The sequence below is a fragment of the Vidua chalybeata genome, chromosome 2, assembly GCF_026979565.1.
Source record: "Vidua chalybeata isolate OUT-0048 chromosome 2, bVidCha1 merged haplotype, whole genome shotgun sequence".
Taxonomy (NCBI): domain Eukaryota; kingdom Metazoa; phylum Chordata; class Aves; order Passeriformes; family Viduidae; genus Vidua; species Vidua chalybeata.
Window position 1 is genome coordinate 98,722,940 of NC_071531.1, and position 15,783 is coordinate 98,738,722.

Below are 15,783 nucleotides of genomic sequence, written 5' to 3' on the forward strand. Positions count from 1 at the left end.
CAGCATTAACTTCAAATGAAAAAATACCAGATAAAAATGGAAGGAGTGATAAAGTCAGCTTCATGACACTAACTTCAGTACCAAGCTCTAGACATGTTTGGTTAACCAGTACAGCTTACTACTCAAAAGCATTATCTGAAACTTCATCCCACCCAATGGGCTGTTTTCACTTACTTGCCCCTCTTTGGTGGATGTTGTAGCTCTGCTGTGGGTTGAAATCTGTAATAGAGTGCCCTGAGTAGAAGAGGACTCACGTATTAACAAAGCACTACAGGCCTCTTGTACAGAACTTTTTCCTACTATTCGGCCTAAACTTCTCCTGGTGCACCTTGAGGACACTTCCTCTTGTCCTATCACTTGTCACCTGGGAGAAGAGACTGACCCCCACCTGGCTCCACCACTCCTTTCAGGCAGTTGTAGAGAATGATACGGTCCCCCCTGAGCCTCCTTTTCTCCAGACTAAACACCCCCAGCTCTCTCAGCTGCCCCTCACCAGACTCGTGCTCCAGACCCTTCCCCAGCTCCTTGCCCTTCTCTGGACACACTCCAGCACCTCAGAGTCCTTGTAGTGAGGGACCAAGAACTGGACACAGGGTTGAGGTGTGGCCTCACCAATGCCACGTGCAGGGGGACAATCCTTGCCCTGGTCCTGCTGGCCACACTATTGCTGATACAGGCCAGAATGCCATTGGCCTTCTTGGCCATCTGGGCACATGCTGGCTCATGTTCAGCTACTGCTGACCAGCACCCCCAGGTTCTCTTCCACATGGCAACTTTCCATTCTCCTGCACAGCTGTTTCATTATTTGATTTGTATAAAATTAGGTTCCTACAGGAACCAAGTGCTTACGTCACTAGTCCACCTTCAGCACCCAGTCTTTAGTGCCTTAACTGGGACACAGCTAAATTCCATGTCTGGATTCAAGCATTTGATTTATTCTGGAGACAGGGCACACTGCTCATTGGTAAACCCTGACAGGAGGTACTATGTAGGGTATTCCTGACACCCTCTACAACAATAATAAAAGTGCTACCTGTCAGACTGTGTAATCAATCTAGGAAAAAAAAAAAATGTTTCCTTGACAATACAATATTAGATTTCTCTGCAATGTCACTGAACTAGTCTCAAAGACTAAAGGTTTAAACTTCACACCAATGTGGATCTATACTACACGTTCATCAAAAGCCTTTCCCCCATCAGTAGTCAGGTGGCAGCAATCCATACAAGTGCACATAATACAGTCACAAAGTAAGATGTGGTATGTTAACCCACTGTAGGTGGTTTTTTTTTTTGTTTTTGTTTTTTGGTTTTTTTTTTTTTTTTGCTGTGAGGACAAAGAAAGACACCAATTTGAAAAGACAGAATGTGTGGTAGGAGGAGAAGTCAGCTAAACTGGACAGAAGGTTGGTGTCAAGACAAACAGAAGTGCTCAATAAACATAACTTGGAAATAATCTATATCACATTCAATGCAAGGACCTCAAGTGTGTGCAGACAGAGCCTTTAGGTCAGCAGATCCCAGTAGCTTGCATTCAAGACCTCTTGAAGACATTTACCTAGACTTTTGAAAAAGACTTGCAAATAACTTGGGTCCTAGGAAAGTCTCAGAGGTCTGGAAGAAAAGTAGAAGTTTCCATTAAATACTATGTTGTAAAAGGGACAATCTAGTCCTGCTAGCAAACAATAATCTGAGGCCAACACTGGATGTTATTTGTAAAGAACTAAAATACAATTAAGATTGATTGAAAAAGCTTTGTCCAATTAACTTCATACAAACCTTCTGGTGATGGATATTGCTGGAAAAGGTACGAATAAGTGGACTGGAAAAACAACCTTAAAATCTTACTTGGCATTAGAGAGCATTTCTCTTTAATAGCAAACCAGAACAGACGGATTAAAACTGAATGGGCAGTTCTTAAACATTAACAGTAAATACAGAGTTGTTGAGCCATGTGAATTTCCAATAGGAAGGGAAGGTATCAGTTCTCGGCTTCTCATTACAGAACATATTTTTAACTTGCCTCTCAGAAAAAATAAAAAAAAGGAAGTAGAAAGGAAGTCTGGAAATGACAAGCAATGACAATGATAAGAGACTGAGTCATTTCAGTCCACTAAAATGGCAGGAATAGCTTAAAAAGTTAGGCATAGCAAAAAGTATTAATGCAGAAAGGAAAAGCTGCTCTTTCTAAAACTAAAAAGAATGAACTCAATCCTGTGAAGGGTTGATTCTGACAAGGACAGAATAATAAAAGTGGACAGTCAAACACAAGCTTGCCAAAAGGCTTTATCAGTTATATCAACAGGTCTATTTCCCTTAGCAACATGGAGGGGAGGATGTTTTTTCCTGCCTCTGGCTGCAAATATCTACCATCTCTACTGGAATAACTTCACAAGCTTTGTCTCCAATTTTCTGACTTGAAATTGCTAACTGTTCCAAGAGTGAGCAACAACTTCTTGAACATACTGTTCCATATTGAAAATACTGAAAGCGAAGTATGTACATACTGTAATTTCAGCCTTAATCCTTATAAAACTTCCCCAGATGATATAACTGTCCTCCAACTCCATCTAGTTTCTGGATATACTCAGGACTTAATGAGGTATTGAAAAGGGCACAAGAAAACTTGCATTTAGACAACAGGTAAGGTTCAGCCTGCAGAACCACTACAAAAAATTCACTAGCCTATTGTCAGATTTCCTGTACCATTGAAAACTTTGATGCAGCAGCCTTCAGAAGGGTAAAATAACATGAGGGGTGAACCAAAGGATTTATTTAACGCCTACTCACTGGACCATTCTTATGGACATTAAAAGGGACCAGACAAGGAAGAGGACACGTTAGATGAATAGAGAGATAATTCTCAGTTGCTAAGCACAGATGCAGCCGAGAAGTAATTTGCTACTGGTGGAGCATTAAATGCATGCTTATTTACAAATCTACACTGTTTCATGCACAGCAACAATACTGCATGAACAACTATTTCATTTTTTGTCTTGCTACTGCACATACTGAACTAATAGTAGACATTCAAAGTCAATTCAGGACTGCAAATTCAGTCTACACTGCATATGTTCTACAATGCAAGGCAAGTATAGGGTCTCTTGAGATTACAACCCAATTGTGTAAGTTAATGCTTTGTACAAGACTTACATTGTAAACTACCTACTGCCCACCACCCCCACCTGAGCTGCTATTTGAAAATACCTTGAAAGAGTTTTCTGAAGCCTATCAAAGCTGAAACAAAGTAAGGGTATCTAAATTTACTGGATGTGATTTGTTTAGACTCCAGGACTTATGCCTGAGGAACCTTTAAGGAATTAATTACACTAAAAGGCAAAAGGCTAAATGATGTTAAAGCTCACTGTGTTCTACTCCATAGTTCAGTAAGCAACTTTGCCTTCCTGAACTATAATGACAATTTAACTCAATCCTTAAATGCCTTCAGATTTGGTCCATTATTGTTTCTCTGGCATTACCCTCAAGTTCTAATGCACAATACAATGCTGCTTTTTATTCTGTCAGTTGTACACTAAGGGTTAAGCAGTGTTGTAAGGCTGAGATCATTGGGCAGTGCATTCAGTGCATTTCCTCTGCACATGCAAAGGATCAGCATTTCTCCAAGAGACTAGCAGCTGATCTTAAGGACAGTCTCTGAAAAACACATCAGCATTGTATCAGCTGGATCATCAAGGTAAAACAACATGAGTCAGCAGCACGTGTCCTGTAGCAATGAAGGCATATGAGGCTGTATTAGCAGAGAAGTACAGCCAATGGGCTGAGGAAGGTGATTATTCCCCGCTATTCAGTGGTAATAAGCTGGAATCTGGAATACCAAGTTCGGTTTTCTCTTCTCAGCCACCTTCTCCTCCTCCCAGTATAAGGCAGATGCCACAAAGACTGCTCCTGGGCTTAGGAAACACAAGGAGAAGCTAAGAGCACTAGAGTAGCCAGGGGTCACCTGCTAGCTGGATACCACTACCTGAAGGATGCTGGCAGAGACCCTTAAATCAAACTCTTCCTGGAGGCATGTTGCAAAAGCACAAATGTTTGGACAATGCTCTCAGACACAAGGTGTGACTCCTGGGGTGTCCTGGGCAGTGCCAGGAGTTGTAATCTATGATCACGACAGGTCCCTTCCAACTCACCATATTCTATGATTTTGTGATAGGCATATGCTTTATAGTATACATATATCAATAAAGTAGCATATGCATATAATTTAAAAGATTATATATATTGGAGATGCATGCTTAATACATTCTTTACTTATGGGGTGCATGACCAAAAGATTTGGAGACCAGTGCTGTAGAAAATCAATACCTGACCATGTAAGGTCCTAACAAAGCGTTGAAGAAGGCAATCTCCAAAGACCCTGTCAAGCAGAATTCTCCTATGAATTCCAGAATATTAGTCAAACAAAATACAACACATAATGCCAAAGTTGAATGACTTGCAGTAGATCAGAACCCAGAGACAGGACCATAGCTTGCCTCCAAACTCTTAAAAGTTATCAAATTCTCAATTCAAATTTCAAAGCAACAATGACAATGCTAATCAAAACTCAAATTGGGACACCTGAGGCTCAAACTTTGGAAGACATACACATAACTGTCCATAACAGAACTGCTTTATAATCTGGCCTTTCTCCTAAAAGAGGAAGACTGCATTAGATGATAGTTACGAATTAAAAAGTTACACTTTCACATGAACATCCTACACAAACAGGCTTTCCAGTTCAGCTGGGATATAGGCACTACCATGATAAATGTAGTTATAGCTAGTAACAGTGCTGTGTACAATAAAAACATATGGACCACTTCTTTCCTAGAGATTCACTGTTTCTGGTTATTGAGTTTAATACAAAATATAATTAATTGATTTATTCTCAACTAGAGGACTTATAAGGCCACTCTGCACAGTGGTATCACTGGTGCCTACTGAAGGAGAAATTTGCATTGCTGGTTTTTTTCCTCAGTTTTTATGATTTACAGAGTAATGCTTCTCTACCTACCTACGTATCATCACAATGCTTACAGCAACTTAACACTCTTTCACATCCTAATTCTGTCAAATCTAGGGAACAACAGGCACAAACCTTTATTATTCCAGAGAGCTGTTCAGAACAGCTGTGAATTCTACACAACACAAGGACAGAAGTTTAAGCAGGGACAAGACAAAAGCATCTAACACAAAAGGGTGCAGTGTAAGAAACTGTTTTAATGAAATCAATACTAAATGTTTCCAAACTGCATGTTGCTCTTACACAAGAAGTAACAAACTCAGGGCTTTTCCACAGTTTCTTTGTCAGTACTGCAGTTTCATACATGCTTCAAGCAGTATCATATTACAGCTGCCAATTCCAGGTTGCTGTAAGGTGTGTTTTCCTAGTGGGTTCAGCACGGCAGAGCAGGTGTGCATTCCTTCTTCATCTGGGTCTTCATGCAGCTACAGTCCCCCAGGAACCACAGACAAGGCCCATCCTCCAGTCCAGATAACTTCCAGTGAGGAATAAAAGCTTCTCTGAATAGGAGACAACACTTAGGTTTTGCCAAAGACCAAGGAATGAATTTACAGAACCTAAAAAACTCATAAAACCATCACCCAATCCTAATGCATTAAATGCTTTGATTCTGCCTTCTCCAACATGGGAACAGCAGATGCACTGGAAAAACAAACATCTTTCAAATGGCTGAAGCAAAAAAGCCAATTCCTTCCAATTTGTCAAATCGGCCATCCAGTTCAGAACTTATGAGACAAGAGTGGACAAACAGAAGTGCCCAAGATGTACAAACATGCTAAAATGAGGAAAATTCTAGAATATTCCAATGCAGCCCTAGGGTGAAGAGGAAAGAACAAAGATTATACAACAGATGTTAGTAATATCTCTTAATGCACTACTGGAAAAAGCTCAGATAGAGTGATGCAGCTGGTGTAGAAACGTATTAGAATATAATTACCCAGAGATCCATAAGGTTGTAGCTGAGCTATTAAAGTTATGAAGCCTGCTGAAGAGTTTTGTGTTTGTTTTTAAGAATCAGAACTGAGCAGAAAGATTTCAATTTCTCTCCCTCCCTGTACATTTACCACATTTTCCAGTCAAAGAATTTCAGACGTGGCAATTACAGTACACCAACTTTTCAAGTTCTGAACTAAATATTTCAATTAATATGCAATTTTATTTAAAATATACACTTTCTTCCTGATAAAGTATTTTTCCTGTTTCAGAAATGTTTTCCTGGGATACTTGATAAAATACTTTCCAATAGAACAGAGAAGGGTTATTTTTTGTTAAAAGAAGGGTGTTATGAGGAACATTTCTTTTTCACTAATTTGTCAACCTCCTTTTAAGTGCAGTGAAAGTCAAATGGCTATTTCCTTCAGTGCTGGTCATAATATTAAAATCACAGATAGGCAATACAGGAAAATTATAAAAATAGTATCTTTTCATGAAGTAAATCAACCAACTCAAAGTCTGACAGTCCCTTAACAGTGAAGATACACTAAAGGTTTTAATAAGCACTGGAAGTTCCTATTAAAAAAAAAATAATCTACAACATCTACCATCAATATGAAAATACTTCAAGTGTTGTCACAGAAGCTCACTCAACATAATTCTCAAAGTCTGAGAAACACAATCCACAACTCTGTTCATACTATGTTACCACCAGAAGAAGAACACTAAAAGGCTGTAAAATTAATGCAGTACTCTTGTGAAGGAAACACTGACTGCTGAGCAAATGCAAGTGCACGTCAACAGCCAAACAGTTACCAGATCTGACTCACACCCAATAGTCACCACCTGATCTACTCGGAGCACAAATGGCCAAGCCCCACAGCAGCAAACCTTAGCAGGAGTTTAGTGTGCTATAGTAAATTAATACTTATGTCAGGTTACCTTCATACTCCAGACTATAAACCACAATGATTTAGGAGCAGCTTCAAATGCAGTTCAGGCATTCATGCCATGGGTACTATAACCTATATAAGAATGCATAGCAGATAATTGGAAATACCCCAGCTGTTCAAGTTTAATGCATTTGTATTCATAAGCCAGCAGTTTTTGAATCTGAGCCAAAGAGGCTAAGTTTTTAATAGTAGCTGATGTAGGAAACTAAACTTTTGAAGGTGAGGACTACACAGAGGAAAAACTAGACAGTTATAAACCAGTCATCCATAAAGGCACAATATGTTCATGGACACTTTCTAGCTCAGCTTGCCCAGCACAAGTGCTGAATGTTTAACTGTACACAGCAAGACCAGTGCAACCCAAACTACCTCAAAACACCACATTCTGGTTTTAAGTGTTGTTGTTGTTATTATTATTATGTTATTTTAAAAACATCCACAATCCTTATCTGGATGAAGTATCTGTAACTTAAATGCTGTTGCCCTATGAAGAATTCAGTACTTCCCACCTATTTGCCCATTCCTCTTATACCTCCAAAGAAGTCTAAGCTTTTAGTAAAGGGTAAGTGCAAACCTAACACAAATTGGAATTATGCGTTAATTTTATTTGGAACTACTTTGACGGCATGCATTTTACAATCACAGAGCAAATTGTCAGCAGCCAGGTGCAAACCTATACCTAGTTTTTAGCAAGCACATTAATCCAATGCACTGACACAGACAGGGTGCAATACTGTGACCTCCTTTGTCTTGGAGAACATCTTCCATTTAGATACTCATGGGAATAATCCACAAAAAGAAATGAGGAGAATGAACTGCATACCATATTTTTTGCACCACTTGTAAAAAACCTGCAATGCAATTCCACTTTATTTATGCTACACTGATCTAAACTATGTTTTGTTTTACACTCTTGTAACTCAAGAATTTCCTTAAATCCTCCTAGTTTTACTTTTATACCAGTAAAATTAGATTCTTCTAAGCTTCTGCCAGGACTGGATTTCCTTCAGTTTGTTTTCTGAAAATCACATGGCTTCAAAACCAACTTGGCCTTTCCCATTTAACTGTTACTTTTGCCTTCATTTCTGTTTAATAACATGCTTAGTTTTTGAGAAAACAAGCAAATTCAATGCCAAGAATCAAGCTACTTCCTCATTTGTCATTGACTCCCTTTTCTCAGAGACTGTGAGTAGCAACGAGAAATTTCCAAAGTAATTTTTCATACGATACCTTTAAGGCAAACTAAAAACATGGATATATTTTTATTAATAAAATAATATGACCTGCAATTGGTCAGTGAGATAAATTTATTGCAGAGACAGCTGCTGGTGTTGGAGCTACAAAGAGTGCATGACTCAAGCAGAATGAGCAGCTTTTAAAGAACTCTTATGAAACAGCTTTTTCCTGCTCATTCTGAAATATGAAAACTCTGCTATCCAAATGTAGGATCAATGAGCCTACAAGTCTAAGAGGCTTTAAAATATCTCTCCACTGATTATTTTGGAAAAGCTGTAGATCTCTGCCTCCATAAGGAACAGGACAGCAACAGAACATGATAAATCAAGGCAGACATATGAAAACTACTTCCCAAGAGTAAAAATTCACCAAAAAAAGTCTCAAAAGGTCTTCTGAGGCCTAACATTCACATTTGAAGGGTGTTCTATTATCAAGAATTTAAACTCCTTGAAGTCAGTTCTGCTAAATCGTACTAGCAGATCCCACTTGCACCACTGCAAGCAACTGGTCAATCAAGTGAGTTAAACTGTAGGACAGATGCAGTTTAAAATTAATCATATAAGAATTGATCAGTTTTAACACAGAAGCTTCCTGACTGACTTTACACACAAAATGTACAAATACACAAGTGAATGAGAAATGTAAGAATAAACAGAGAGGAAAGGCTTGTACCCCAAAAGCAGAATGGTGAATCATGATCTCAATTCAGTGCAACTCTTGAAGTCCGAATGTGCTACTCATTCAAGAGTTCTCCAATGGAGGAGTATCTGCAACTACTGAAGGGGAAGACCAGCAAAACAAGAGCAGGCTTCTCAGGTGATATTAGCAATCCTTTCTCCTAAGTTCTACACCATCCTCCTAGAAAAGTTTAAGGTTTTAGTTAATCAAAACACCATGGGACCAACTACTTTGATTGCTCAATCAAGTCAAGAGAACAAAGCTGCTCTTAGCTTCCTCTTTTACATATGAAGTTGCAACACCGAATAACTGTTACCAACAATACAGTCATAAAGTCAGAAACTGATTTGTTTTGAGCCATATTGCCATGATGTACATACTTAAATGCACTGGGGTACTTTAAAGATCTATTACTTTATTTATGGTCACTTATCCTCACCATCGAAATGCTGCCACTAAGCGGAATGTACAGATAAACTAATATTCTTAAATGGGGGCAGTCAACTTATTAGCAAGCCTGAACAAATTAAAACAAAATACATTTCACCTGCATCTACAATTACTCATTGCCAACAGTCACTGCTTACTTCCACAGCTTCTTTTTAATCCTAACTTCTTAGTACTTCATTTCAGTATCTTCAATCCACTTTCATACTAGACTAAATGGGTAAATACTTGTCTTACAGTGTCATCCTCCCAATTTACATTTTTAATAGACTGTACAGGATTTGCAAAGGCATGGTAACTCTTGTGTTTTATGACATTTATTCTCACTGTAGAAAGTCCCCTAACAGTTTATCAATAAGTAGTATCTTGAAACATTACTGCATTGTTATAGTCACAGCTCTCCCTCATTGCCAAGACGTTGCAAGTCACCAAAGTTTGTGCTGAACCTTCTTACCCATTCAATTTCTGCTTACAGATTAGCTTCCAGCTACCTGCGCACTTTTTGCAGACCATTACTACTTGATTTGCTATCCCTACCTAAAATGTGTTCTTCTGCCAAAGTAAAATTACTTGACTTGCTGTTCCGTTGTCTCTATTTCCTTCTGTGAAGTTATCTAGTAGATACAATTCTTCCAGTTAAAAGGACAACAAACTACAAAAAACCAAAACCTTGCCATTTAAAAACTGGAAATTAGAGAAGAAGGATTTATTTTATAATCAAAGGAGTAAGACCTGGTATGGAGTATGCTACGTTAGTGAGGGGAAATGGGACAACAGCTGGGCTACATGCCCATGCTTGTAGGATCTTGTATGCCACAGACATTGGGTCTGTACACTGGGGAAACTCAACCCCATTTACAAGGGAGTATTTACACTTGTGAACTATAGAGTTTTTTTACTTTTTACTGCAGGTAACAGTAAAGCTCAAGGTTTGCTAAGTTCTTTTTCACTTCAAGTTATTCAAAATCAAAAGCAAATAAGAACTGAGCATCACGTTTAAATTCAACCAAGGTACAAAAAACCCAAAGCAGATTCAAAAAGAACTGTTATGCAGAAGGTAAAGTTAACATTCGTGCCCTGCATATTCCTCTTCACTTCCAGTTACAGAATAAAGTTACTACCTACCCATATTTGTCACAGTATAAATCCTTTTGGACCTTCTTGAAGACATTTATTACATCTTAAGAAAGTGCTGCGCTCCTTTTATTAATGGGTAATAAAAATTACCTCTACTGGTCAAACTGGGATTGTAAACTTGTAGGTAATTTAATTTTTGACAACTTGTTATGCACCAAGCCATTCAATATACAGTAAGGTACAATATTTTCTACTGTCTATAAATGCAGAATTTTGCAGTGTATCTTCTCACGTGTCCTAAATGCTTTGGAACAACTCTGGCAGCAAAACTGGGGGGAGATACAACATAGGCATATTCAGTGCTCCTGATTAACTTCTGTGGACTGGTGTTGGGGTGGTGATTGATGCCTGAGGTATTAAACCAAAAGAAAGGATACCAGTGTTAGCCTAAAGTGATGTTCTGACTGCAGAACATCATGAGCAGAAGGTCCACATATCCTGAAAAAGTAAAAACTTAAAGAGAAACAAAAATATAAATTCTGTTAAGAACGCTGGTAGATATATTGGTAGGTCTGATGAGACTGAGGCCAACAAATGTGCTTGCCTAGACATAAACAGTGAAAGGTTTCTTGGAGCCATGAACAAAGAGGGCTAAGCAGGTCCAGTCTAACTCAGTTTGAAATGTGCTGTGAAGACATCACAAATGAGCACGCTGCTGAATTTTTATCAAGTATTTAGAAAATAAAAGGATATTTCATTCTTGAGCTACTGCAATTCTGAATACAAAAGCTTTCAAAACAATACATCCAAGAAGAGCAATAACGGTGCTCTACACAACTGTGCCATCAAAGTGAAGACCAACAGTTTGTGCAGCATGTGTTGTAGCCAAAAAGATTATCAATACGACCAAGAAAAGGTGCATAACCTAACAAGTGAGTATATCAAGAGTCCACCATGAAAGGAACAGCTAAAAATTCTATTTCACTATTGACAAAAGAGCATAGCAAACGCTACTTGAATTTACATTTCATTAAAATCACCTATGACAGGTTAGCAAAAAGTCTGCAGATTTTCAGTGGTTACAGGCTCAAGAGTGTGTCAGCAGCTGGAATAGGACCAGATTCCTGGGGGGCAAACAAAATTACTTCAAAAATATTTGTTCCATCTGAAACCAAATGTAAATTAATTGGAACAATTAAAGATGACAACCTACAAGAAACATGTAATAGTATTAAGTGTTACAGACATTTCCTAAACATCCTGCTACCTCATCAGCCCCGAGGATGACAGTCCAAAATACCACTGGACATAAACACAACCATTAAACTTCATGAATAGAGAAGATTAAGAAAAAGGCTGATACTGTTTTTCTATTGACATCAAGTGAACATCAGCATTAAGGAAGCTCAAAGTTTACTGTTTATAGCAAAGAACAAGCAAAAAACCAGTCTTTTCTGTAGCTCAGGAAACATTGGCCCCATGAGCAAAATAAACATTCTTCATGTTTGCTGAACAGAAAAAGCAGTGCACTCATTCCAAACTATTATCACTTTCCTGAGATACAGACAGTATCTTTTAGTTAAACTAAAGGCTTGACAGTCCAAGTCAAATCCATTTTTACTGAGATCTGGTCCTACAGGAAAAACATCAGCTCTCAATTTAACTCATGCACTCTAAATTGCAGTGAAGTTGAATTTTACTACAAATTGCCTGGGAAATTCCCCAAGTCAACAGTCTTAAAGAAATCAATGATAAAATATAGAAGTGTTATTGACACCTATAACAGAGAGACTCCAATTAATATTCTAGATAATAGAAATGCACTGATGGAACATGACACTATCTGTAGACATTTTAGCAGAGCTTGAACTAGAAATCCCACAACAATTAGACAGTGGAGGTGAAAAAAAGATACAAAGTTGCTAGAAGAAGATAAGAATTCCTGAGGTTCCAGAAGGCACTGACAAGGAACATCAATGGATGCAGACAACACTGTCTAGAAAGTAGGCCTGCATCCTCACAAAAACTGTCTTCTCTGGTATCTGTCTGGGAATGAACAAGACTGCATGTTTGCCAGTTCAACCCAAAAAGGGGGACAGGGCTGGGTTACAGGATTTGCCACTGACAGAGCCATCAATAGACAATCAGAACAACAGCACACAACACCTTCCTAGCATTCAGTATTTCTAGAGACCAACACATGTACAACAACATACACTATTGCAGAAGTGACCTGCCAGCAAGGGAAATTGTGGCATTGTCTAAAAGTATTTAGATATTAAAATCATCTAGGAGGAAGTACTGACAAGGATGAAAAATCGAACCTCTCATCAAGTCAAGCTTTAAGAGTTTTTCTCAAGTCCTAAGACAGAACACTGCAGAAACATGTTCAATTAAGCAGTTAAAGCTGCAATAACAATTCTAAAGGATCTCTTTGAGATCTTCAGCCAAAATGATCATCAGAATAACACTGAGCTAGCTGATGGAGGTCCAAGTTCAAGTATAATTAAATGGCCACGAGGCAAAGGTTAACAAAGAAAAGCATCCCAAGATCCACAGGACTCACAGCCCAAAGCAAATGAGTTACTAGTCCAAAACATAATCCAAGTTTCTGCAGCTCCATTACATCACTGCCTATAAAAATCTAAAGCTTTTGAGTTTTAAGTTCACAAACTAGTAGAAACTCCAACTTGAAAAAGGTAGAAATGCCATTGATGGACTGAAATCAGATAACTAATGCTGGGAGTAATGACCTGACCGTCATGAAACTCATACACCCAGAGCCTGTCATACAGTAAAAAGCCTCAGAACAGCTCAATTTGCCTTGAGAAAAACCTGAGACACTCACCTAATTTTGTTTTAATATTATCATCTACAGTAGTCAGCCTGTGACTCTGCTCAAAGCCGATTACTCACCCCCCTGACCAAGTGAGCTAAGCAACAGATCACTGAGTCCTGGCCTTTCTGAAGACAAGGATCTCTGTCTCTCTTAACCCGGGCTTCATCTGCTAAAAATCAGTGTCCAGTGCCCCTATGGAACTCATATAGCACATCAACTTTCTCCCCCAAAGTCACCAGAAAGATCATTCTGGTGTGGTTTGCACAAACAACTCCCAGATTCAATATAAGTGTGTCAGGATGATTTGTGTACACAGAGTGAATCTAGATTAGATGCCATGTTTTCAAACTTGACCAGCACTCTTCTTGCTCCCTCATGGCTGTCAAGACCTCTATCTAATTTGCCAACATTGAGTGCTAGAGATACTCAGCTACTTCTGACTTTCACATGTGTGTACAGCTTTCTCCCTACCTGACAGCTTGCTACTTCCCCGTTCATCATGTGATTAAATTTCATAATTATTTGAGACCATTTCCTTAAAAAACAAAAAAGAGGCATAAAAAATGTAACTGATCATCCTTTTTGAATTTTAAGGACCACTGATTTGCTGTGACTCACACTATTTCACAACACAGAAAATAAACACATCTAGGGATGCAGATTCACATCAGTTAAATTTCTACGCTGTATAAAGCAGAAAGTTTCCCATTGCCATAACAACAAAATTGCTTCTTTTAAGCAGAAAGCTTAGCAGGACTGGGTCCTACAGCTTCTGAGACAGAAGCTCCCAAGTACTCAGCAGCAAAAAAATTAGAGATTTTAAGCCTCCTTGAAAATTCAAGGCATTTCTAATCAGGTATGCATTTGATCAAATGCAGACTGAAATTCTAAAAACAAAGAACATTTCACAGGAATTACTTTGTAACGTGAAATGTTCTAGAATAACACTTGACATGCAAGTTGGCTAATAAAATGCCTTTGACAGGATTAAACAAATGACTAACACGTCTTAAGGTGCCATTTATAACATTCTTCTGTTACCAAATACATTTTCTCTTGTTTCTGCTGCTTAATTTCTATACTTCGCACAATAAAAATCAGATGGAAAGTTTCATTTTTGCTTTTAGCTGGTTTCACTTTCTAAGTTCCCTGGAAGCAACGAAAAGTTTCTGTTTAGGTTGGGCGATATTCGGGGAGGGGGGAATCGGGAGTAAAACTGGCTGAAAGAATAATGCCTCTGCTAGGAGTCGGCAAGATGATTACCGTGGTTTCGGGAAGACTTTTATCTACATAGAGACGCTCAATCCCCTTAGCTGGGCGTATGAGGGAACCTTTTAGGGCTTAGGCGGAGGGCAACAACAACAATAACAACACAACAACAACGAGAAAAAGGTGTCGAGCACCACCACTGCCTTCTCCTCCCCGCCTGTCACAGCCGGCTCAGCTGCCCTGGTCGCGCTCCGCATCTGTTTCTTTCTCCGGCTCAACCACCGCCTCCTCCCGCGGCCGCCGCGCCGCAGCCCGGCGCTGACAGCGGGCGGATCCCCGCGCCCCGGCCGGCAGAGGCACCTCCGAGCGACGGAGGGGAGGGAGACACAAAGTTTCTTTCGCGGGGCTCCGTCGGAGGCGCCGGCTCCCGGTCCTCCCCGGCGGGGAGCGCCGCTCCTCAGGCAGCGGGGCAGGCAGCGGCGCTGCCCCCGTCCCCTCGCACCCCTCTCGCCGCCCCGCGGAGGGGAAGGCGGCGGTTCGCCATCAGCGCCTACTCACCGCCATGGCCCCGCGGCTCTCCCGGCTAACGGTCCGCGCTCCGCCGCCAGCGGGCAGCGGCGCCGAGGCGGGGAGCGCCAGGGGGAGTTCCCGATGGCGCAGCTCGGGCAGGGGCGGCGCTTCCCCCACCCCTTTGCCCGCCCACTCGAGGTACCTGCCCTCCGGCCGCCGCCGCTCCGCCGCCTCCTCCGGCCCTCCCCGCAGCTGTCACTGCCCTCCGCTCCCGCCGCCGCCCCCGCCCTGCCGCCTCAGCGCTACCCGCCGCCTCGCCCGGCGGCGCGCGGCCGCCATCTTTGGGGAGGGCTGGAGGGGGCCGCGAGGGGGCAGTTGGCTCTGGCGCGCAGTGCGCCTGCGCGGAGTGCTCCCGTGCGGGAGGGCGGGGCCGGGGAAGGGGTGGGGCAGTGTGTGGGCGTGGTTTGGCAGCAGAGGGGCGTGGCCTGTGTGAGGGCGTGGCCGGGGGATCCGCGGGGTCCGGGGGGTCGGGGCTCGGCCGTGCCAGGGCCTTGGCCTTAGCCTGTACTGGTGACTGGGGACAGGGCTTGCTTGTGTAAGCCCTGCTTAGAAATAAAAAAACCCATCTCTATCAGCCCTCTGTTCAGCACCAACCCAAAACCCAGCCCCATACCAGCCACTGTTTAGAAATTTAACTCTACCCCAGCCACACTGAGCACATATTCCACCCCTTATTCCATACTATTTATACCATGGCCAGACCTCATACTATTCAATACAACTTCACTAGCCACCACCCTTCTTCCCATAATTTGATAAAATACACAGATGTTACTCCATTAGTTGATGGACCACCGTTTCAAAATGTCCATAAGATGTCC

General features: G+C 40.9%; 1 protein-coding gene across 4 annotated transcripts in view; it reads right to left on the reverse strand.

The window, feature by feature from the left end:
- FNDC3A (fibronectin type III domain containing 3A) overlaps positions 1–15,187 on the reverse strand; it is a 111,035-nt gene extending 95,848 nt beyond the window's left edge. For 3 of the 4 annotated variants that reach the window (XM_053934323.1, XM_053934318.1, XM_053934324.1), the window contains exon 1: positions 15,105–15,187. The gene's annotated coding sequence lies outside the window, so the exon portion shown is untranslated. Of the gene's footprint in view, positions 1–14,950; positions 14,977–15,104 lie in introns of those variants that run through there. The other variant, XM_053934319.1, reaches the window with a different exon arrangement.
- Positions 15,188–15,783: the final 596 nt, after the last annotated feature.